This window comes from Adiantum capillus-veneris, chromosome 1, assembly GCF_014529385.1.
Source record: "Adiantum capillus-veneris isolate H3 chromosome 1, ASM1452938v2, whole genome shotgun sequence".
Lineage (NCBI taxonomy): Eukaryota > Viridiplantae > Streptophyta > Polypodiopsida > Polypodiales > Pteridaceae > Adiantum > Adiantum capillus-veneris.
In genome coordinates, this window is record NC_140931.1 from 43,130,835 (window position 1) to 43,155,789 (window position 24,955).

General features: G+C 42.0%; 4 pseudogenes; all 4 read left to right on the plus strand.

Moving 5' to 3' along the window:
* The first annotated feature begins 481 nt into the window (after positions 1-481).
* On the plus strand, positions 482-1,044 carry LOC147464613 (uncharacterized; annotated as a pseudogene).
* A 1,230-nt stretch (positions 1,045-2,274) lies between these two features.
* On the plus strand, positions 2,275-11,446 carry LOC147464614 (uncharacterized; annotated as a pseudogene).
* A 1,396-nt stretch (positions 11,447-12,842) lies between these two features.
* LOC147464615 (uncharacterized) lies at positions 12,843-13,473 on the plus strand (annotated as a pseudogene).
* Positions 13,474-13,477: 4 nt separating this feature from the next.
* Positions 13,478-19,552, plus strand: LOC147464616 (uncharacterized; annotated as a pseudogene).
* Positions 19,553-24,955: the final 5,403 nt, after the last annotated feature.

Sequence of the window (24,955 nt, forward strand, 5' to 3'; positions counted from 1 at the left end):
ATGTTGGCCTAACTCCCCAAGCATCTACTTTGTAAGCTTCAAGGCAGAGGAGAACGAAAAGTTCATCCAGTGGTGTCTACCATATGTTTTGAGGGTTGTTAGTGGCATTCCTCCTGAAATGCATGTTTTGGGATTTTTGCTGATTGACATTGCACACAGCTTCTACAACCATAGTAGAGATCATGGATGGTCTGTTAAAGACATAGAAGTTGTGAAGACATTGCTACAATCATGGAGAGTTCGAAATGAAGAAATCTTTGGTGCGAACTCATCACCTCTAGAACATGTAGCTGGTATGTATATCTTGATTAGTTAACAATAAGTTTGATATATTTGTTCAGGAGAATAATCTCTTGATAACTTGTTTATAGGTAATGGTGAGATGCTTGATGATGTCTTGCGCCATGGGTTGCATGACCGCTTTTGGTAATACATATTTGAGCGTCTTGTAAAGGCATACAGCTCCATCAAAACAAATAACATGGAGGATGAAGCTTCATTTGAAAAGTTCTATTTGAGAAGGTTCTTCACAAGAGCTTTTCAGGCTATCCGTGGTGATAGTGACAATCTCTTACCTTCTGAAAGGTTTTTGAAAGACCTACATTGTGCATTGATTCTTTCTCAAAGCAGCTCGCTATTAGCAGATGCTCCATCACATGATTGCTCTCCGTCACATATGGATGGGCTATTGGTTGTGTCTTCAATTGAAAAGGCTAAATCTATGTGGAGTGATCTATTAAAATATGGAAGCAATTCACCATGCACTAGAAATCTTCTTCTCAAGGGGATTGCAATATCAAAGAAGAGATGCACTTATAGAAATCCTACTAGTGAAAAGAAAAATTATCTAAAGAAGTTTTGGAACATTCCAGAGCAGTACTTCCAATGTTTGGAAGTAAAGACATACCAAAAGGTCCTCTTTAAAGGGGATATATTTAATGTGGGTGCCAATGTCATAGTGAAGGTGGATACCGATGATGCAATGGTGGAACACAGAGGTCACTGGAAGGCTTGTATAACATCCTTATTCTCAACACAGTTTGATGGAAAGTGTATGATTTTCTTTGGTGGACGGTATTACAAGCATGCATTGTGGGAAATGGGGACTCATAACAATTGTTAATAGATCCAGTTACTCAAATGAGTGTGCTTGAGAAGGCCCCTTTGCCTTGCACATGGGATTGTCTTCGGCACATCTACTCTATACTTCACAAATTTATTCCATGGCCAATACCAAGGAGGCAAAGGCTCATTGCTTAAGAGGTGAAGGATTTGAGGCAGCGTGATAGCTTGTTAATGGACGGAGGTTGTGGAAATGTTCCATTATGGGCGGAGGTCCATGATATAGTTCAAGTGTGATTGAATAGCGAGAATGCAATACAGATTCAACATGCTGTTATTAGAGAGATTGATTACGAAAGGAAAGGGGTAAAGCTTGCTTTATTGGAGCATGATGCATATCAACAAAACACTTATAAAGTTTGCAGAGAGGAGCATCAATGGAGAAATTGGGATACATGTTCCATTCAAATTAAAGATTGGATAGTCACCAAAAAAAAAAGGGTTATAAAGCCTGGACAGACGGCTAGATGGATACCTATTGTTTGGCATTCTCCATAAACATATAATTGTGGTAGCCCCTTTTATTCAATCACTGCTAGTAATCTTGTGGAAATATTTTAGAAAGACTATTGCTTCATGGATGACAATTGTTGTATTCATTGTTATGGTGTTCTTTACATATCTTTTGTATAACTTCACTCATATGGTATGCAAGCATGGCTAGTACATTTGTGGAAGTAGTTTAGAATGCTAGTATACTTGTGGAAGTAGTTTAGAATGACTATAATTTCATGGATGACAATTTTTGTATTCATTGTTATGCAAGTAGTATACCTATGGAAGTAGTTTAGAATGACTATTGCTTTATGGATGACAATTGCTAACTTCATTGTTACGATGTTCTTTGCATATCTTTCTTAGAACCTCATCATAGAGTATGCTAGAACTTCTGGGAGACTTGCTTTATGGATGGAGATTATTGTACTTATTGTTAGTATGCAAGCATGGCTAGTATACTTGTAGAAGTAGTTTAAAATGCATATTATTTTATACATGACAATTGTTGTATTCATTGTCACAGTTTTCTTTACATGAATTTCTAAAACATTACTTATAAAGTAATGACAAGTGTGTGTATAATTTTTGAGATAAACTTTGTTACTTAAATGTCTTGCTGCTCATGTGTGTGTTCAATGCTTTGTCTTTTCAGATATGAGTTATCCATAGTCCTTTGTGGAGCAACTACTGTCTTTCTCTAATGAAGAGGCCCTCAAATTTTTAGATTCTTGGAGGGCCAGTCATCTTGGAAATAAGAGAGTTGTTTCTTCTCCATCTAGCATCTCTATAGGTGTTGACACTACTAGCAACGAGAAATATGACCCAATCATATATGCGCAGGTGTTTAGGCCTCCACCTCCTAAGCTTAGAGAACCCAATAAACTCTATGGTAGGGATTTACTCTTGGAAGAGGGTAATAACCAACATAGAGTTCTTTATTCAAACTATGGGTTTGTTAGAGGATGGTTTGCCAAACACAAGCCATTTGGAGACCTTAGAAATCATATGGAGAGAAAGAATACCGTGTTGGATGTAATAAGCAAAAATAAAGGTGAGCTTAAGCCTATAATAGTAGCTGGACAAAATCACTACAAGAGGCTATTCATATTAGCGATGCTCAAAAAAAAAATTCCCGGCGTCGCTATGAGCGTCGCAAATTTACTTGTAAATTTGCGACGCTCATAGCGACGCCGGCTGGGCTTTAAAAAAAAAACAGAGAGCGCCCAAAAACTCAGATCTCAGATCTGAGTTTTTCGACGCCCTCAAGCAAGGAGCAGGTAACGCTCTCCCTCTCTCTCTCTCTCTCTCTCTTTCTTCTCCACACACACACACACACACACACACACACACACACGAGGAGAGGAAGGAGAGCCAGGTATGCTCCTTCCCTCTCCTTGCTCTCATGTTCCCTTCCCCTCTTTCTCTCTCCCTCTCTCTCTCTCTCTCTCTCTCTCTCACACACACACACACACATACACATACTGTTTTTGAGAGAGAGAGAGAGAGAGAGAGAGAGAGAGAGAGAGAGAGAGAGAGTACAAACATAAACAAAAACGCACACACACATACATAAACAAAGAATGCACACACACATTGAGAGAGGAAAAGAGAGAGAGAGAGCATGCATAAACAAAAACCGCACACATTGAGAGAGGAAAAGAGAGAGAGAACATGCATAAACAAAAAACGCACACATTGAGAGAGAAAAAGAGAGAGAAAACATGCATAAACAAAAAAACGCACACACGTTGAGAGAGAAAGAGAGCGAAACTAATTTAACGTCGTAGGAAACTAATTAAAATTAAAAGACCTAAAGATCTAGCCGACGAGGAGTTGAACTCAAGACCTATTATTCAAGAGGGAAATGGCATAACCAATCTATCATACTTGGCATGGGTGATAGAAAGGTTATACCATTTATCTCTTTTTATTGGCACACACATCCACACATGCACACACACACAAGAAGAAGAGAGTTATAACGTCGTAGGAAACTATCCTAAAAGACGTTAAAGATTAGGTTAGATGTAGACTTACGTTAAATTAGATTTAGGTTTGTTTAAGTTAAATTAGATTAGATTTAGGTTTATTTTTAGTTAGATTTACGTTTATTTACGCTAGATTTAGATTTATGTTATATTAGATTAGATTTAGGTCTCCATAGACTGCGATGCCTGCATGAAGCGGGTGAAGAAAGCCCTCAATGGAATATAGGGTATTGCTGCCTTCACTCATGGTGGGCTCCGTCAATCCAAAAGTACTGGTGAAATGTCTTCAGAAGATAGGGAAGAAGGTGGATCTTCAGGGCGGCAAGAGTCACTACATCCCCGACAATGACCATCTAGACAACCTCTAGTCATTCAACAGCAACTTCAAAGTTAGTAACAAGAGCAAGAACGGTCCAAAGGGCCAATTGCTGTCGTCAGATGTGGATGGAGATGAGGCAGCGTCACCACTGGAAGTTAACTCTCACATCTTTAGTGATGAGAATGCCAACTCTTGCCGAGTTATGTGAAAAATTATGTGTTAAATCAGTTTTAAGGTTCTTATAATCCCTGTTAGTTTAGTTCTTTGTTTTTAATATAACATAATTTACGTTAGATTTAGATTTATGTTATATTAGATTAGACTTAGGTTTATTTAGGTTTATCCACACACACACACACACACAAGATGAAGAGAGTTTTAACGTCGTAGGAAACTATCCCAAAAGACGTTAAAGATTAGGTTAAATGTAAACTTACGTTAAATTAGATTTAGGTTTATTTTTAGTTAAATTTACCTTTATTTACGTTAGATCGAGTCCACGCAAGAATTACTTACGGTTTAGGGTTTAGAGTTAGACGAACAGTGAAAAGATCTACTGTGAAAAGATGTTAAGATGATGTGAAGTGCTACAGCTAGAGAAGAGGCAAAGGGGTTTTGTCCACTACATGCAGTATCATGTAGACATGGGTCTGTAGATTTCTTGTACCCATAAATATAGGTATTGACCAATAAAGACGAGATTATAACTCGGTGGTTCTGATCTCCGTGCACCTCTAGACCGAGGTGTGCCGGGATTGGACATGACTAGAGAATGTGAGGTAGAGAGAGAGAGAGAGAGAGAGAGAGAGAGAGAGAGAGAGAGAGAGAGAGAGAGAGAGAGAGAGAGAGAGAGAGAGATAAGACGAAGAATTCCAATAGAATATTAAATTTGTTGTCCAGGTTATAAGATTTTTATCCTCATTATGAGTAGTGACGAGGATGTGGGACCGTCCAACCGAAACACCTATCTCTCAACGAGGGTCTTATGTCCTTGTAATCAATGCAAGCATGTTGTGCGACGGACAAGACGTGTTTCTTTGCAGCACGTTCGCGAATTTGGCGAGTTTGATCCATCTATTATAGATCGAGTTGTTGCCAATTATAACTCATCGGTCTCTGACGCTGGCCAACAAGCAGCAATCTTGCAACCCAATAGATGTGTTCGCAGGCGCTTTGGTCAAGCAACATATGTGAGGCCACAAGATGTAGCCTCTGACAGCTCGGGGGATGATCATGCAGAGCACATTCTCAACGAGGCAATGTTTGAGCCCGAGATTGATGAAATGATCGAGACGATCATGGATTCAGAAACGCTTATCTATGATGACATGAAAAGTGAAGCCAATACGCCATTGTATAATGGAGCACGTATGTCTAGATTGAAAGCACTCCTGGTTCTTCTCAACATGCAGGCAAAGTTTGGATGGAGTGACACTAGCGTCACAACGCTTTTCAGGTGATCTATTACAATTAGTTTACTTTAATAAAACTCTAAATGTATAATGATCTGATAGATTTTTACACGACTGTATCGTATTTTTATGTTGTGTAGATTGCTTAAAGAGCACATACTACCAGCTGACAATGTGATGCCAGATTCCCGAGATGAAGCAAGAAAGATTTTGCGAAACTTGGGGATGGATTACAATTCTATCCACGCTTGTCCTAATGATTGCATTCTTTTTAGAGGGGAATACATAGACATGGAGAAGTGTCCGAAATGTGATTCTGAAAGATATTGAGTAGATCTCCACGGGACAAAAATTCCACAAAAGGTTTTGCGACATTTTCCTCTGCTTCCTCGCATCAAGCATTTCTTCGAATGTAAGTCCATGGCCGCCCTAGCATCATGGCATGAGGAGAATAAATCTTCGGATGGTGTGCTACGAATTCCTGCAGATTGCGCAGCCTGGAAACATATAGATGGAACATGGTCGGATTTTGCCAAGGAAGCTCGAAATTTGCGCTTAGGCCTGGCTATGGATGGCGTAAATCCATTTGGTCAAAGATCAACATCTTACAGTGTATGGCCCGTTGTCATCGTCAACTATAACATTCCCCCGTGGTTGACTACGAAGAAGGGGCACTTATGGCTAAGCTTGATTGTGCTAGGGCGATATAAAGTGGAGAATATGGATGTGTATCTTCGTCCACTATTGGAAGAGCTACAACAATTGTGGATTGGCATAGAGGTGGTGGATATGAGCCGACACACAGGACGACGGAATGCTTTGATCAGAGGCATTCTAATGTGGACCATGCATGACTATCCCGGGCTAACAGAATGCTCAGGTGATCTATTGACACTCCTCACTCAGACACTGTAAATCTTGTTTTTTCCCATAGTTGATCTATTATCATCTGTATACATGCAGGGCTTCAAACAAGCGGATACAGAGCATGTGTCACATGTGGACCTAGACTGAATGCACGTAGGGCGCCCTCACTAAAGAAGCAAATCTACGAAGGTCATCAAGCGTATCTTCCAGAGAATCATGTGTTACGCGAATGTTCCTAACAGCGTGTGATGGATCGATAAAACTCCCTAAAGCACCATGGATTTTCACAGGAGCCCAAGAACGCAAAGTAAAAGAGACCATTCGATCTTTGCGGACCCCCACTGGCGTAATGCACTCACTCCGAACGTGTTTTACTAAAGAAGGAAAGCTTACCGGTTTGAAGTCACACGATTGGCATAAAATGTGTCAGGTACGTTCATAGTGGACTTTAATATCATTGCATAAAATGTGGACTTTAATATCATTGCTGCACATACTTTACAGTTTATTTTACCGGTTGCCATTGAGGGATGTTTGTCTCTCGACATCCGTAACACAATCTACAAACTTGCAAAGCTGGTGCAATGGATCTCACAAAAGGAGATCAACGTAAACTCCATACCATTCGCCAAACTAAATGCTGCGGAGCTTGTGTGCATGTTTGAGAAACATTTTCCTACTACCATGCTAACCATTCAGGTGCATCTTCTTGTTCACATAGTTGATGAGGTGGAAATTGCTGACACAGTTCATTCCAGATGGATGTTCTTCTTAGAACGTTTCATGAAAACGCTTAAGGGATATGTGCATCAAAAGGCACGTCCGGAGGGTAGCATGGCAGAAGGTTGGTTGGTATCAGAGTCCCTAGTGTACATTGGAGAGTGGCTAGACGGATTTAATAAAGCCCGGGACACGCTATGGCGAACCATAGATGATGAGCGCATATCTAGGATTTTCATGTGCAATCTCGGTGTTGAGAAGAAGATGACGGAAGATCTAGAGGCTAAAATCAACCGATTTTGCATGCTTCACAATCCAGTGATGCAAAAGTGGATTTCACAATATGAGGATGCAAAGCAAGAGTGACAAAGGGCACGAATCTAGTGGAGACGGGGAAGACGACCACCGATGCACTATCCGACGGGTCTGGAGAGCCTACCAACATTCATGAGCTTAAGATGGTTGCACAACCAATTGAAAAGCGCACAACAATGCGGTGACAAAGTGACTGAGGAAGAGTGGGAGTACTCTCGGGGTTGCGCGACCAAGGTAAGTTTGCAATGTATGACTAGCTAGTGACTTTATTTCTAAACGTTTGAACGGCCACTCATAATCTTTGTTCGTTGTAGTATAAGTCATACACAGCAGCATGGTGTAAAGGTCGACATTTTAGGGTAGAACAGATCGACAAAAAGCGTTTTACTCAAGATTGTGGAATCATGGAAAAATTTGAACAGTCTAGTCGACGACGTTCCTCTGATGCAGATTCTGTGGTGGTGGAACTCACTTACTTTGGCATGCTACAAGAGATTTTGAGGATCAATTACAGAGGATTTTTTGTCGACTTGTTTGACGTGCAATGGTTCAAGATAATCATGGAGGGTCGCAACGCTACTGTGCGTAGAGGAGAGTCTGGTTTTCTTGAGGTGGATTCTACTAAGAAATGGACTGACCTAAGAGACACTTTCGTACTACCCGAGCATTGTGAACAAGTAAGTATGTAAATAGCTGTTAACATCCCCCTTTTACAAGTTTTGTGCTTGAAAGCTCTCATGTAAGTTATGTGGCTCTGGCAGGTAATATTTCATCCTACAAAGTCTACATCAAACAGGTGGTACGTCATAGAGGTAGCCCCTCGTAGTGCAAGGACGTATGAAGGCTACCATGTGCCAATCACAATGACATTAATAGAGGAGATCAGAGAAGATGCTCAATCAGAAGCTACTGCGGTGGTGCCAGACGAGCATCAAGATGCTACTACTCTATATGGGGTGCATGCAGAGGAGCTACAAAATGAAACAGAGGATATGTGTTTAAACGGAGAGCTCTATATAGATATAGGAAGTTATGCTGAGTTATGCGAGGATGAGAGAGAGATCTCTTAAAGCCACAAATACTGTATTTGAACAATTTTGCTCCGTGTTGTAAAAGCTCTGGCTCTCTAAGTACCTTCCATGGTGTATAACGCTCTTTTCTACTCGCGCTCACATCTTTTGATTGAAAATTCTGAGTTTTCGACTTGCCTCTTCTGTCACTCAATTCATTGGGTCATTGTATTTATATGCGTCATTACGTCATTGTATTTAATGGTCTTTGCGTCATTGTCTACTCTATTCATTCAATATTAAGTTTAAATATTCGTGTGTTTAATGCAAGTATGGATGATGAGGAGTTTCTTTCTTCTTTGTCACCGCAGCAGAGACAGTGGTACGTGGAGCGTCATCACTCTGGCGCATCATCGCGCGTTCCTACTCCATCCGCATCTCCCTCTCTTTCAGAGCATTCGGCGCGCTCTGAAGCTTCGGTGTCGATGAGACGATCTTCATACTCGTCTAGACACCGGCGCTCTAGTGGTGGCGGTGGCGGTTGTTGTGGGGATTCCGCCGCAGATGCCTCCACACCGCCTCGTGTTCGACGAGGCTCTTTACCCTCCCCTTCTTTGCCCGCCCCCACACCAGCCACAGCATCGCCATCTACGCCAAGTTTTGCACGGCTGACTGTTCCTAGAAGCTACACACCTCTACCTACTCCGCCAGGAGCCACCCCACTCGACACTCCTCGCTTCGGGGCCCAGACGCCGGTGGAAACACCTGACGTCCGTACCCCCATCGACACGCCGCTAGAGACCCCTGTCGGGACACACAGGTTCACGCGTCACCGGCCAGAGGGCTTGCCTTACTCCATCGACTTCAGCGGCGGCATCATCATGGATGATAACGGCAAGAAGGTGATCTCGCGCATGCGTGGTCTTTGCTCTCAGCTGTTTAGACTCTACATACTAAACAAATGGAGTGAAGTACCAAGTGATTTAAAAGCGAGAGTCATCAGCATACTTCATGATGAGTTTCCCGTTCCAACACGGGATCAGCGTTTCAATGAAGACCTGATGAAGATTCGAATGCGCGAATACTGCAAACACAAGCGTTCCGAAGTGCAAAAAGCAATCAAGCATGGGTGGAATAGGCCAGATTGGCTGGCCAAAGAAGATTGGAAGAATTCAAAGAAAGCAACGCACGAGAATCCCGACAAGTGGAAGCAACAAAAGGATGCAGCCAGAGCGCGAGTAGAGGCAGGGAGCTCGCACCACTTGGGGAGCGGTGGATGGGCATCATTTGAGGCCGATTTTGTAAGTGTTTTCGCATTGCTCTTTATGTTCGATAGTTTAGGGTTTATGAGTTTTTTAATTCTAACATAATGAAATCTTTGTATGTTTTGACAGTGGTCGATGACAGGACGTGATCCCACACCGTACGAGCGCGAGTACATAGGCAGGAAGGGCTTAAACGCCCTGATGGACATTCTCAGTTCTCGCGGCGGCAGGGTTAGTATTAGGGTTTACTCTTTTCTATTTTTTGTATTGTTTTATAAACGTCGTTATATGTTTATACTTACTGAAAGCTGTCTTATTGTCTTTTTTGCAGAATCCGATAGATACGCCGCTTGGACGCGATGAGACGTCTGACTAGACGACGTCAGTTTAGCCGTAGCTAGATAGCATTAGTTTAGGGTTTGTCATAGCTTATGTATCATGAGACGGATTTTATACGTCTTTTTGAACCATGTATATTATTACATTTGTCACCGCAGTTCATTTTGCCAATCAATTCTTTATGTCTATGATGTTGTACAATTGTCATTATTACATTTGCCAATCAATTCATTTTGCCTATGATGTGTACAATTGTCAATTTTACGCTTGTCAATTTTGCAAACAATGCGTCTTGTGGGTGACTATTTTGGGTCTATAATCTACCCTTGCACTTTTTTTAAAAAGTGAATCAAGTACAATATGGTTGATGGGTGGCAGGGCATTCAATGCCCTGTCACCAAAAAAAATTTCTCTCGGGCGTCGCTATAACCGTCGCTATTTATGGCTCTGGAGCGTCGCTATAGACTTCTGTGTAAACGTCGCTATAATCGTCGCTATGAGCGTCTCTATATAGCGACGCATATAGAGACGCCTATAGCGTCGCATATAGCGACGCTATTAGCGACGGTTTTAGCGACGCCGGGGGTTATAAAAACCCAGTGTATTTCTGTCGCTAATAGCGTCACAAGAGCACACAACCTCTTGTAGTGAATTATCATTGGAAAGAAGAGGACGTTTATACATGGGCCATCAAGTCTCTTGCGGAAAAACGAAAATGGAGAAAAAAGAAACCAAACAACGAATTATCTTCTAGCACCCCAATGGTATGTGTCATTTTGTAGGATTTTCTCTAAGTAATGACCTTCTATTATGTCAAAGTATAATCGAAATGTTTTCATGAGATTAGATAGAAAAAGAAAAAGATGATGATTATGATAACCAAGAATTTCATGAGAATGATGGAGGAGAAAGTGAGCTAGGAGAATATGGTTCACTCACAAAACTTGTGAGTAATCCTCTAAGGTATTGAAAATTTATATGAAAACTAATGATGAAGAAAGGAATGCTTTTGTTGTTATTGAATAGCTAAAGGATGCTTGTGCACAAGAAACCACTTGTATATCTATTGAAGAAGAAGAGGAGCAACCACAAGCTACTCATGTAAGCACTTCTATCTCAAAATAGCAATAATGTATGACCTATCATGATAAAATTTGTTATTATGTGTTTAAAGAGAGACGGAAGCATACGTTCCTAAGATGCAATGGGAAAATCATGATTTACAAAGTGATGCTTATGAGGTATGTGTCATGCTTATGAGGTATGTGTGGTTTACAACTCCTCTCTCTCTCTCTCTCTCTCTCTCTCTCTCTCTCTCTCTCTCACACACACACACACACACACACACACACACACACACACACACACACACAAAGATATCAATTGAAATAATTGAGGTAAATTTAGCTAGTTTTGTGTACATGTGTGTATGTGTGTGTGAGATATCCAAATTCAATTGCTTAATGCGCAGGCATATAGAAACTACATGCAAGATGAAGAGTTTGTCCAATGCTATCAAGAAAAGGATATGGAAGTAAACAATGAATTAGATGAGTGTGAATACCATATCACAAAACTGGTACAATTCTAATTCATGTATTTTTTTTCACTCTAAAACTTTTTGTTGATTGCACTCTTTTCTTGAATAATTTGTGAAGGAAAAATCAATGGAAGGACACAAATTATAAGTGGTATAAACCAAGAACAGAAAAGAAAAAGCACATGAAAGCGCAAGGTACTATTTACAGATGCTTCACATGGAATATTTATTTAATGAAATACTTACCCTACTTAATTTTAATGTTATAAAAAAGCCATGTTTTCCCACTTCTACTTCTAAGATCGAAGAGCTACTAAAGGAGAAAGATCAAGCTTCAAAGTTTTTGAAGCTTAAAAAGAAAAAGGTTTTTTTTTTCACAAGAATAAGATTCTTTAAATATTTTTGCATGTGGCTACAAAATAAAAGAGTGGACTTTAATTGTTTTAGGAGCAGAAATCTGATGGGGGATGTTCAATGAATCAAAATCAATGTGTGTTGGAATTTCAGGTATGCAATAAAAGCTAAAAACATTGCCTTACTTATGTTCACAAAAATAATACGTCACTTTTTAAACCATGTTATTTTGTTATGACAATTATGTAGGCACGAAATTTGTCCAGGGATGACAAAGAAACTATATTAATGAAGTGGCTAAATCTCAAGAAAGTACAAGACTTGGACCACTTGATCAAGCCAACGTATTTTGCTATGCAGAAATCAAATAGTTTCCTCAAGAAGAGAGCAAATGAGGATACTAATAAATCCACTATGTGTGAAGATTTAGTTACATGGCTTTTGTTAGAAGGCATGATAATTTTTTATTTTGATAAAGTTGGCTCTTTATCCATGAAGGATATCATTGTAACAAATGACAAGTAGTTTTATAATCCAACCACATGATTTAAGAACAGTAGCATGTAACACACGTTATGTAAGCTTTCATTTGTTATACTCATAACTATCTTTATGAATTAAGCCTACTTTAGTCTCCTAATGTTGAAGTAATCTCTCCTAAATTGTTTGCTCGCAGGAAAATTTTTAGATTAATTACTATTTTGTGTCTATATGTTCCTTAATAAAAAATTAGGTGAACTACTAGGTTTTTTATAGAAAAGTTACTAGATGAACTACTAGTTTGCAAGCAACCGTCCTTATATATTACTAGATGACTTGCTAGGTCGTAAACAAAAATTGCTAGTTGACTTACTCGTTTGAAAACACCGATATGTAAGGTCAAACTAGTAATTGAGTCAACTCCTACATTGAACTAGTGATCTTTTTACCATATTGAGACTTGAATTGCCATATGGCTATTCAACTCTCCATGTAGTAACAAAATTACTATATGTAGCATCTAGGAGTTGTCTCTTTTTTACTAGTTTGCACTCTTACTAGATGTGTGTATTGAAACTAGTGAATCATCTAGCAATCATATATTTTTTACTATATGGTAAGCTGTCCAAAGCCCCTTGTGCGCTCACTTGAGGTTGAAGGTTGCGTAGAGCCATGTGTTTTGAGAGGTGTTGAGGATTTGAAGCGACTAGAGCATATAAGAGTGAGTTGTTGTTCCACGGTGCAACAAAGCGGGCCTAAATGTCTCAATGGTGTGACCTCCTTGAGATAGCTTGACCTTAGGTAGTATGCTACTGTATGGAAGCAACAAAGAGCCTGGGACTACAAAAGTGCATCATGATTAGAGGAACTAAGGTCTTTGATACGTCTAACAATATGGTTAGCATGCAGAACTGCTCCTATCAACCTTGCAAACCTTACAAATCTAGAGGAGTTGGTGATGTAGGGAATGGTGTCAAGTACTGGATAATTTGAGAAGATTGAAAAGGCTTTTGATTCGTCATATAATATAGTGGAGTGTGCAGCACATGAGACAATGGAGGAATATGACAGACGTGGCCCCCTGCTTAGCTGAGGCCCGAGTGTTGAGTATTTTTCCACAGAATCACAGAGTTTTGCAGGTGTCCTGCCTTAAGCACCTCAGACACCTAGATGGCATTGATCGCCTTATCAATCTTCATACTCTTACGTTAAATGCATGTCCAATGCTGGAATAGCTACCTTCATTGCATGCCGATTGAGAGAAAATCCCTGGTCATACCTACTTTTGCATCGTGGCCCCGCAGATCTGTGAGCTATGATCATGCAACAAATGTTGCACTACCACAGACAAGAGCTTTTGTGTGCTCACAAGGTTCATACAAAATAGGGTTCACTAATTTGAGGAAGCAACCATCACTTTCCCTCGGGTTGAATCTTTCCAAGGAGGCAAATATGCAAGAAGGTGTTGGAAACAAGGCATTGCACATCGATCAATAGCTTCCTGATCTCTCATCATCGCAGGATGTTTGCAAGAAAGATTCGCGACCCCTGCAATATAGCACTGAGAGGGATGAATGTACTGGATGCTCATGACTAGCAACAAAATTTGGGCCTAATTCTGGCTTGGAAGGAGCGTCATAGTCCACCAACCTATCTCGAAGGCGCCCCCAATGCCCCCAATGGAGCAGGCTACGGGCGTGCTCAACCCCACGGCTGCATGCATTGGGGACATCAATGTACCTGCCTTGGTTATGGCCCTTCATTTTGAGTGGCCATAGTGTCATATGTTCTATTGGTTGGTGTCCCTCAAGTTGATCCAACTTTTGGTGTTGTAGCTATGGGTGCCATGGCTAGAATGTCCCCAAATAACCTAGCATTTGCAATAGCCATGGCGACTATGGCTGGTGGCAGGCTATTGCAGATTGACCTGAACGTTGCAGCAGGTAGTTACCGCAAGTTTCCACATGTTTGGAATCCATACACATGGGGCTTACCATCATCGTGGAATATGACAAATGCAGTAGTAAATGCACCAAATGCCGTCAATTAGCGCCCAACATCCTTGACCCAACAGGAGGACGGATCCTCATAATTAGCGAAAAAAGATAATCTCCAAGAAGAATCTCAATGCAGTGGAGTGTAGACCGCTCTAAGGTAGTGAATGCAGCGAACTTTCCATGTCTTTTAGTATATAGACTGATGCATCGCCGTGTAATCCCATTGCCATTGTGCAGACGGATGAGCACGTGGAGATGCTTGCTGATCTATCTGTGATCTATGGTGAGCAACGACGACAAATTGGAGTTTTTCAAAGGTAATCTTGCTTCCTACGACGTTAAAATTCTCATCTTCTTCTTCTTCTTCTCGGGTCGTCCTACCACCATCTATGGCGTGATGTTCGATTTGGCCTGTTGCTGCCCTCCAATACGGCAGTACAAACCCTTAACCTACTCTCAAACCAACCCAATAGTTTTGACGTCCAGCTTTGTTTTGCAAAATTGGTTAGCCTTTAATTAGATGTGAGAGAGAGAGAGAGAGAGAGAGAGAGAGAGCGCTAGAGAGTAGTGTAAATCTAATGGTTATAAACAAATACGACTGAAGTTAATTGCTTACAAATATTTGGTTAAATTTATTGGTGAAAACAAAAATGATAGCTACATTGTTTTTTTTTGCATAGTGAAATGTTCGTTTGCCCTACTTTTGAGCTCAAAAGTTAATATTACGAGTATAACTCTTGATAATTTCAGTGTGGATCTTGGTTGTTCAAGGTGTTTATTCTCAAAATAAAAGATACGACCACCTTTTACAGACAGAATGTCCGCTTTTTCATTGGTGATTCGGGTTGGAGTATGAAAGTCTCTATTAGTTTCCCTTTTCCTTCAACAGGGTGAAAAGTCACAATTGCCTGTATAAGTGTATGAGAAAGAGGGTGTGTAACCCACTTACTACTCTAGGCCCTTCTTTGTACAAATAAGAAAGCGGGTGCTGGCATAAACATGTCACAAGTCCGGACGGATTATTACCAGAAGATGAAATGAAATCTTGAAGAAGTATACGGAAGATGTACTGTGTAGACCTCGCGGAAGGCTAGGTCTGTGATAATGCCGTCCCCCATAATGGTTAATGATGCATATCACCTTTTGACTTGGTTTATGGCCCATTTTGTAAGTAGATCGTGAGACATCCGGCCCATTGTCGCAAACTACAACCCAGATCAGTGTGGCCTTCCTCGGGTCACCATCTTCATCCAATTTACATTGAGCTTTAGATGCCATGTTTCTGTTGCTCATGGCTCTTACATAGCTTTTGTTTACCCTTCTTGGATTTGTCCCAAACCACATACATTATCAAGCTCAAAATCAAAGTATAAAGCCTATATGTACAAGAAGCAAACCTCTTGAGTTTGAAAGGCATGAAGGAGCCTAATTTTGGAGGAATCCCAAACCTCTAGCAAGAATTTCCGAGCAATCCCTAAATCGAGCAAGACAAGGCAATGTACACTATTTAAAACCCAAAGTCAAACAATATTTTGAGATGATTTCAAGAAACAAAAACGTTACTCAATCCTAGATCTCTACCCAAGGGTTAAACCACGAGCCTTATCTAAAAAAAGTAACGTTCTTGCCACTAATACAAACCTCAAGACTAAGTAGAGAGGAGCGTGACCTTCTCTTCACTTCTTCTTCTTCTTAATTCTCCTTTGTGTCTCTCACTCTCCCTCTCTCTAACTCAAGTTATTGTGATCTGATGTACAATAAGTTGTTGTATAGATCATGGTGGGAACTTTGGAAGAATTCTATTGCAATGTTGGAATTCTTTTAAGAAAATCCACATCATGGTATATATTGAGGTTTGGATCAACCCATCATATATAACCAATCATCGACGAAGGGGAGGCGGGGGGGGGGGAGGGTTATAGATCATGGTGGGAACTTTGGAAGAATTCTATTGCAATGTGGGAATTCTTTTAAGAAAATCCACATCATGGTATATATTGAGGTTTGCATCAACCCATCATATATAACCAGTCATCGACAAAGGGGGGGGGGGGGGGGGGGGGGGTAGGGTTATTGCAGTGATTTGATAGAAGAGTCACCAAGGGTGATAGTCATGATTGATGTAATGAGGAAAACTTTGTGCTCACACATGGCCTCTCCCTTTCACCTATCTATGTGTTTTACTGATCATGGTTACAACCTCCCCCCTTCTGGGACACTCTCTTTGATCTCTTTCGGCTACGTTGATTCGTGACAGTGCTGAAACACCTACTGGTTCTTGAGAAATTTAGTGTGAAACCCTTGATATATTGGTATATATTCAATGTACCTCTTAGTGTTGTTTCTTTTGAGCACGAGTCTGGAATCTATAGAGCACTAAGCTCAGAGCCTAGTGCTCCATTGTCACTGCAACCCTCTCTACTTGCTAACGGAATTGTTGCTAACGATATTGTGATACTATCATCTTGAGGCAGCCACAAGAAGATCCTCCCACTTTTGTGAGAAGCCCACCCATGCAAACGCCTGCGCACTGCGTACAGCTGTTCGCAAAGAACCTAGCAATGGTCCTCTCGGCGGGCATGTAGTGAGCCCGCCCATTTCTTGCTGCTAACCTTGGCACCGTGGTTAAATCCATCCAAGCAACACCTGATGTAGGTGCACGCATCCTTGCATGCTTCCGCTCAGTTTCTTGGCACTGAAGCTTAGGACATTGCCACCTCCACTAAGGACCCTTTCTCAAATCACCCTGCTCTTGCGGTGAAATCCACCCAAGCCTACCCTGCCCCTACAAGTGATGCCAACCCGGACAACTTAGTGGAAGGCAAAGCCAACAATGTCATCATGGAAGCATTTGTTGTTTCGTTAGAACAACTTTACTCAGTAGCCTACGATGATGTTGTTTCCCATCAGGTCACACAGTGCTCGAAAAAACCTAGGTTTAGTGTAATCCCACCTACAAATTTTGAAATTTACTTCTAAATTTTATATTTAAAAATTAGTGTAATTTGGTGTAAAAACCTTCAAATTTTTTTGATTTACCTTTGTTGTTTTGCATACATAGGTTTGCCTAGTTTTGGGGGGAAATTTTTTTCGAGAATTGAGATTCAGGTGACGATGCGGCAAATTACCCTGCAGAAAACAGAGAAGTTGCGATGAACAGATCTTGCGCCACCCTCCCAGCCCCTTGTTGTGGATGATAATGCTCCTGCTCCAACCGGCGTCCCAGGCAACCATGACCTTGCTGCTCAAGTTACCGCACCAGTCCAAGCGACACAATCTACACGAATTGCTTGGGGTGCAATCTTGATCTCGGTGACACTTATCTTGTTGTTTGGTGTGGTCAGTTGTATTGATGATTTGCGCCCAATTTTTACCATATGCTTTCCAATGTTACCTTTTTTCGCTGTTCAGATTCTCCCTCAGGCTGTTTGCTCAAGGTACGACCTAGCAGTTGGAGCAACAATGACTCCTGTAGTTCGGGTCCTAGTCCTTTAAGATGGTACACACCTTCCAGCAAACTGCTTGATGGCAACAACAGAGCCTTTCCAGGCACAATCCAACAAAACCCTCACCATCCTGCTTATAGCTTGCGATACTTCCTGTAGGCTTGTAGCGAAAACAAAGACGCAAGCATATCTTGCACCGTGTGAGGTTGCCCATGGCTTATAGCCTGCGATACTTCCTGCAAGACGACAAGGCTGCACTATCCTAGCTGCACCCTGCGAGGTCACCCATGGTGAGGTTTTGCATAGCAATATCGTCATCCAGTTTCGCCCACCTTCTAGAATGCATCAGAAACCTACAAAACCTCTCTCTAGCTATCCACGCCGGCGTGGATGGCTAGAGGGAGATGGATTGCACCCTGTGAAGCTGCGTACCAATAATCCACCTTTTCTCACCCTCCAAAATGCAAGTTGAACGTGGAAAAACTCTCTCTAGCCATCCGTGCCGGCGCGGATGGCTAGAGGGAGTTACGGATTTATTAAAAGCTGACTCCTTCCTAGGGGGATTGGCAATAGTGGGGAAATGATCACCCTGCCATAATGGGGTCTTATTTTATTAGCAGAATCTTCGTCAACACCTAATTCCTATTGCGCACTCTAAAATCCCATCTGCATCACTTGGTATTGACCATCGTCTTTATTAATGATGTTTGCTATTACACTTTTCTGAGGTTGATACCAAGCGAATAAGGGAAGGAAAACTTTGTTCGATGCACCTGTTTTCTTGGTACTGACCTCAGAAAATATAAATGATGTTTGCTATCACACTTTTCTGAGGTCAGTACTAAGCGAATAAGGGAAAAAAACCCTGTTTGTTGCACTTTAATTTTTGAGGTCAGTATCAAGTGAATAAAGGAAGATAAACTCTGTTTTATGCAGTTGTTCGCTTGGTACTGACCTCAAAAAATATAAGTTTTGTTTGCTATTACACTTTTCTGAGGTCAGTACGAAGCGAATAAGGGAAGGTGAACTTTGTTTGTTGCACCTATTCGCTTGGTACTGACCTTTTCTGAGGTCAGTACCAAGCGAGTAGAGGCAATACAACCGTATTTGGTGCACTTCTTCGCTTCATGTTGACCCTAGAAATCTTAAGTCCCTTGTGCAATAAATGACATGTCGTTTTCTGTTATGCTATTTGTAGAGATGCCTCGTGCGAAGGCCCAGCCTAGAACGGCAACATGTGACTCTTTGAATGCTCAAGCAAGAAGACACCGATATGAGGTGCACAGAGGTGTACTGCAAGAGCTGCAAAGGATTGAACGACACGTGCAATCGGCCATTCCACGTTTTCCTTTCCAATGAGTAGTGTGAGAGATTTGTGAGGAGTGGAGAGTCGGCATGCGAGGGCCATCAGTGCACTTCTCTGCCTGCAAGAAATTGCAGAAGACTACCTCATTGAATTCTTCAGCAATGGATATATCATGGCTGCCCATGCACACCGTGTTACTTTCATGCCGTGGGATTTTGACACTCTTCGGAGGCTGCGTTTCCGCTACAACGGGCTGCTTCAGCCAGTACCTATCCGGGATAGTAGAACCATGGATATTCTTAACATCCCCCCTCTCCATCCTCGTGCATGACAGACAGAGCCTTCTAGGGGTGAATTAAACAATAGAAGGACACGATCACAGGTCGAGAGGAATGACACAAATGGACAGGCTGAGCCAGCCGATGAGCGGCATGAGCAGGTCAGGGTGGACCCTAAGGAGGTCATTGAAGAAACCAAGACAATTATGGAGGAATCGGAGCTTGTGCCTGTAAGGAAGCATCCGGACCTGTGTAAAATGAGCAAGGCATGGAGGATCCGGAGCTTGTGCTTGTAAGGGAGGAGCCTGTGCATGTTAGGGAGAAGCATGTGCCATTAAGGAAGGAGAATGAGGCAGCCACGGATGAAGCTCAAGAAAGGCAAGGGAAAGGCTTTGCTTCACAAGGGCCATCCAACTAGGATCCTTTATCAAAGGAGTTGATAATTTTAGAGCAAATCAACGAAGAGAACGAAGAGGAGTTGCAAGTTCTCATCAGCGCACCGCCTCTGTATTCCTGGAAGGTCAGAGGAGGCCTGCATTTTCAACAAGACTTTCAGTGCATGCACAGTTTCTCCAACTCCAACGCAACAGATGCGCGTCATCATTGCTTTGTGGTACTTCTCAAGATCTTTATAAATCATGATTGGTTCATTAAATGGCTCTCTTTCGCTAAGACATGGGTCAATACCAAGCGAGGCAGTGGCTTACGGAATTGGATAGTGATACCACTCGCTCGGTATTGACCCATGTCTTCGCAGCAGTCGTCAACGTTGCTATGTGTTACATCTCAAGTTTTTCTTTATAAGTCACGCTTGGTTCATTAGATGGCTCACTACCGCTAAGACATGGGTCAATACCAAGCGAGCCAGTGGATTATGGAATTTGATAGCTTCCCCAATTGCTCGGTATTGACTTATGGGTTTGTGGCAATGACAGCCCGCTGAAATATCTTAAGTCTAATCTCTGCCATTGATTCATGTTAGGCACTCTATCTCCCTTCTGCCCGCTGAGGTTCAGAACAAAATACACGTAATAGTTCCGCTGATCTCGCCTATTATGCAGAACAACGGAGTTTCCTTTATGGCTCTAATGGGCTGGTTTAGCAGAGTCAATTTTGATCTAGTGCGTTTTCTGGTCACTGCATACAATCAATCATGAGTTTCTTCTTGCCTTGTAAAAACAATGTTGGATTTAGGATCTTTCTCCTCATCTTTGATGGTTTTCGTGTAGTGATCATTGGAGTTTGTTGTTGTTTATTGAAGATAGGATTTTCTACTATGCAAACTCCAGGCAAAGCAGGTTGTTTCACGGTCGTGTAAAAACGTAAGGCACATTTGGGTACATTTGGAAGTAGCGTCTCTTTGTAATGTGTTACTGACTCAAGTGGTTACGTATGTAGTGCCGCGAGAAAATTTGTATGCTATGTACAGCATGTTTTGTTAGAACATGATCTAGGGAATACCATCCGGCATGAACGGGTAATCGTGCCCATGCAGGTTGATGACTATAGCTGTGGCTGACGAACTTGTTTGAATGCCTTGTTACTCCTCAGTCAAATTTTGGATGTACCAAACGTAAGTAATTGTGTGTTTTTGTTTTTTTTGTTGCAACGTTTGTACTAAAAGAAGCAACATCTTTACTTACTTTTCTATTATCACGCTTCTACACGAACTTGAATTACATAACTACACCCCCAACGATGTGGGACATTTTTCTGTGATAGCCATCCAGCATATTATAATCTCGGTAATTAGACGTACAAGAGAGAAAGGGGCGAGAGCTGAGGAGTTCGAACATGCTCGCATTAACGAAATGACGTAGCACTACAATCAGACTCAAGAAGAGGTACGAAATATGCAAGAAGCAATAAATCAATATTATGCGGACGCCGCAGAAGTAGGGGAATGGGCTACACGTCAACGGCAAGAGCAAGAACATAGGGAAGCTTCATAGGTGCAAGATGCATAGGAAGCCATGGACGAGGCCCATGATTTTGAACGACGAAAAAGGATGCTCGAGACCAGCGTCCCCAGAGACAGAAGTAGTAACAACCGGGGAAGAGGGCAGGGGAGCGGTGGCAGCAACCGGGGGAGAGGGCAGGGACCAGTGGAAGCAGCTGGAGGAGAGAGCAGGGGACCATTGGCAGCAACCGGAGGAGAGGACAGGGGACCAGTGGCACAAACCGGGGGAAGGGAAAGGGAGCAATAACTTGTATACATCTTGACAGAAACAACACAATTTGTAAAGTTTTGAGACAATGAAAAGTGTACATTTTTTAAACATTGTTTTGAGCGGCACAAAATGTCTCTGTATTAGTCATTTTGAAGAGTACATCATGGTTTGCATGGCATCAAAGCTCATTGCATGCATAAGGTATGTGACTTAGCTTCCGATGGAAGCAATTAAGTGAAGTGTATTTGAGAGTGACTCCTTGCACAAAGTTGTTTTCTCCTTGTGTCTTGGAATCTGAAAAGAAGAAAAAGTCAGATTCTATGTCTTATTGTATTAAAGACAATCAAAATTCATCCATTTAGTAAGCACCTTTCAGTTGTTGAGACTGAATGCATACAATTCCGGAAAAAGTGGAAGTTCTTCACATGTAAGATCTAGCCTGAGCTGTGCAAGAGTTGTGCTTGGCATTGTCTCCATCACAGTAAGTAGGCTATCTCGAAAGTAGAGCTCCATTGATAAAATTTTGTTCTCAAGGCTAGACTCTGTATCTTGGTCGAGTGGAATAAGCTGCCCACTAAGAAGATGATATCTAAAATAGTAAAACGACACTATGAAATTTTGAGAGCTTATATTGAACTTGCAAATTATGGACTTCTTTTGCAAAATACAGATTTTTCCTTGTGATTGTTTCCTATCCCAATTATCATCTAAAAAGTCCAAACAACTCTCAAACTTGCAAATGAACATTGTTGCGGTAGTTCTTATTTGTTCATCGAAGAAGAAATCTACAAACACTTCAAGAGGCATAAATAATGCAAGCCGAACTATTTTTGTGGCAATTAAATACTTGAGGGACTTTTGTACATCCTGAAACAACTTATTCCTAAAGCTTTCACTAGTTTGCAAAGCTGGCAAAGACCAATCCTTGCTGTCAAAGGATGGAAGTGACAAAGGGGCTACACAACCCCAACCAAAGGAAGTTCTCGGTTCCAAATATGACATATCATAAAAGAATATTCCATTATCTGTAAGTTCCTTATGTTGTCTTTCTCGGTATATTTGCTCACCATTAAATGCATGGAAAGCATCAAAATCCCAACTATGCTCTCAACTGGTTGCCAATCTGTCCTATTCGATAGATAAATATCTGAAACATGCCAAATATGATATCCACCTCTTAACCTTCGAACATAATCATGCACTAAGTGAGATGATCAAAATAACTTACAGTTGGGTCGATGCCGTGGAAAACTTGGAGGAGATGTTTGCAACCTTAAATCTGCATATTGGAAAGCATGTTGTATGAGGACCTCTTTCACCCGCTTGCTTTGTGCACACACTTTAAACTCTTTAACTTGTCCCTTGAAAGCCTCTACGAAATCATTGCGTTGCCTTGTCTTCCTCCTCCTAGTTTGCAGTAGAACCCAACTTCCGATAGTTATTCGAGATGGTATCCATGCTTGATCATCTGTAGTATACTGTTAAAAATGTTAACAGAGTGAATAGTAGTGTTAGGCCTTCGAGAAGTAGTCATGGTGTGCACTAGAATACACAAAATGGTTAGCTCAAATATGAAAAAGGGAAGAAGTTTTGAGAGGGAAGTAGAGCTACTCAAAGTCATATTTGGGCGGGAACATAGATACTAGATAGAGTCTTCAATGAAAGTTCTGAAATTTGTCGGTACAGAGTTAGTACGACTTATGACATTTATGCCTTGAAAGCGTGAAATTGTGCAATTTGATGAACAAAAATAATACTTTCTCCCTTTTTTCTAAAAGATCTTGGCTCCAAAATGTCGATTCTCAACGTAACATTAGCCTCTTCCTCATTGGTCGAGCGCCACTCTCTCTCTAGAACTGAAAGGCCCAAAAGTGAGTCCAACTTTCTCCTAATGAATCACCAAATCCTCACCACGGAGCCGCACGAGGGCAGAAGCCTCCCAAAAAGTAAAGACGTTGTCAAGGATACTCCGCTCCTTGACAAAACCTGCCCGAGTCCCATGTATAAGGCTATCTAGAAGTGGCTGAATCCTCAAACTCAGAGCCTTGGCAAGAATTTTGTAGGCTGAGTTGAGGAGGTGATGGGGTGCCATTGTCGAATCTCATCCAAGGAGCCACCCTCCTTGGGAATGAGGTAAATCAGGCCCTCACTCATGCTATCAGACATCTCGCCTATGTGCAGGATGTATTGAAAAGCACTACAAAGATCTTAGCCAAGCAAGTCCCAGTACTCCAAGAAAAAGTTGGGAGTCAAGCCATCCTTACCAAGATAGCTACCACAGGGGAGTGCACTAAGAGCGGTGTGCAGCTCCTTTAGCTGTAGAGGCAGCTTAAGCCTCTGACGCATCTCCTCAGTCACGAGACAAGGCATTTGTGCCCACACTTGCTCTTTGCATGAATCCTGACGCTTTGACTGGGGCTCTGCAGATAGTAACTCACGGTAAAAGTCAATAGCAACTGCACACATGTCCTTTGGCTCTAAAGCAACTGACCCGTCGGGCCTCCTCAACTGATTGATCTTGGCATGTGCATGCCGAGGTCCCACTGCCTCAAAGAAAGCGCCTGTCACTCTGTCACCCACCTGGGTCCATTGAGATGCTTGTCGATGGAAAGAAAACTCATTGCGCCTCTCCTCTGTGCTGACGAGCTCTTGGTGAGCCTGCTGTATAACTGCTCCTCCAACCAAGGACTGTCTGTATGCTGCTCTTTCATCCTCTGCAAGGAAGCAACGCACCGTCGGAGACACTGCTCCTCCTCTCTCGCTGCAGCCAGGCAAGCCGAAGACTCCTGAAGAAAGAAACAACTAAGTTGAGTAAGTCCTGAGGCCACTCTATTAGCAGGAGAATCTTGCATGTCTATGCTCTCTGTCCAAAGAGCCTCCACTCGCTCTCTGAGCGCTGAGTCCATCAAGACTCTTTCAGGGATGCGTAGCATCGTGCTCCCCCTCCTCTGCCTATCAGTCATTGTAAGGATCACTGGTGCATGGTCCAAGAAGGAAGTCCCTGCCAAAATGCCAATTGTCCCACCCAAGTCACAGAAGTGGTCACTAGTGTAGAAGCGATCTATCCGAGATAGATTCACGCCTCCCACTCTACGGTCCAAATGAGAGAAGGCCAGGCTGTCTGGGGGCCTCACAAAGCTAGAATGATGCCACACATCTGAAATCCGTAGAGTCATACAAAACCTCTCCCAAGCTGCCAGCTCAACTCTATGCACAGTAATATGGATGCCACCAATCCTGTCAGAGGGTTCCTCCAACATGTTGAAGTCACTCCCTATGCACCATTGCTCTGCCTGCGGGGCAGAGACTCAACAATCTGAGACCAAATCTCTGCACATGCACTCGCCACATTGGGCACATAGATGTAACCCTGAACCTGCATAGTGATCCACTGGGCCCTACTTGGAACAATAATCCCTCTGCCCACAATGGCCTGCTGCAAAGAACCAACAATAGTTATACATACCCCACCTTGGATGCCTCCAAGTCCAAATGCAGCTGACCAAAAAGTCTCATATTGTCCACGCA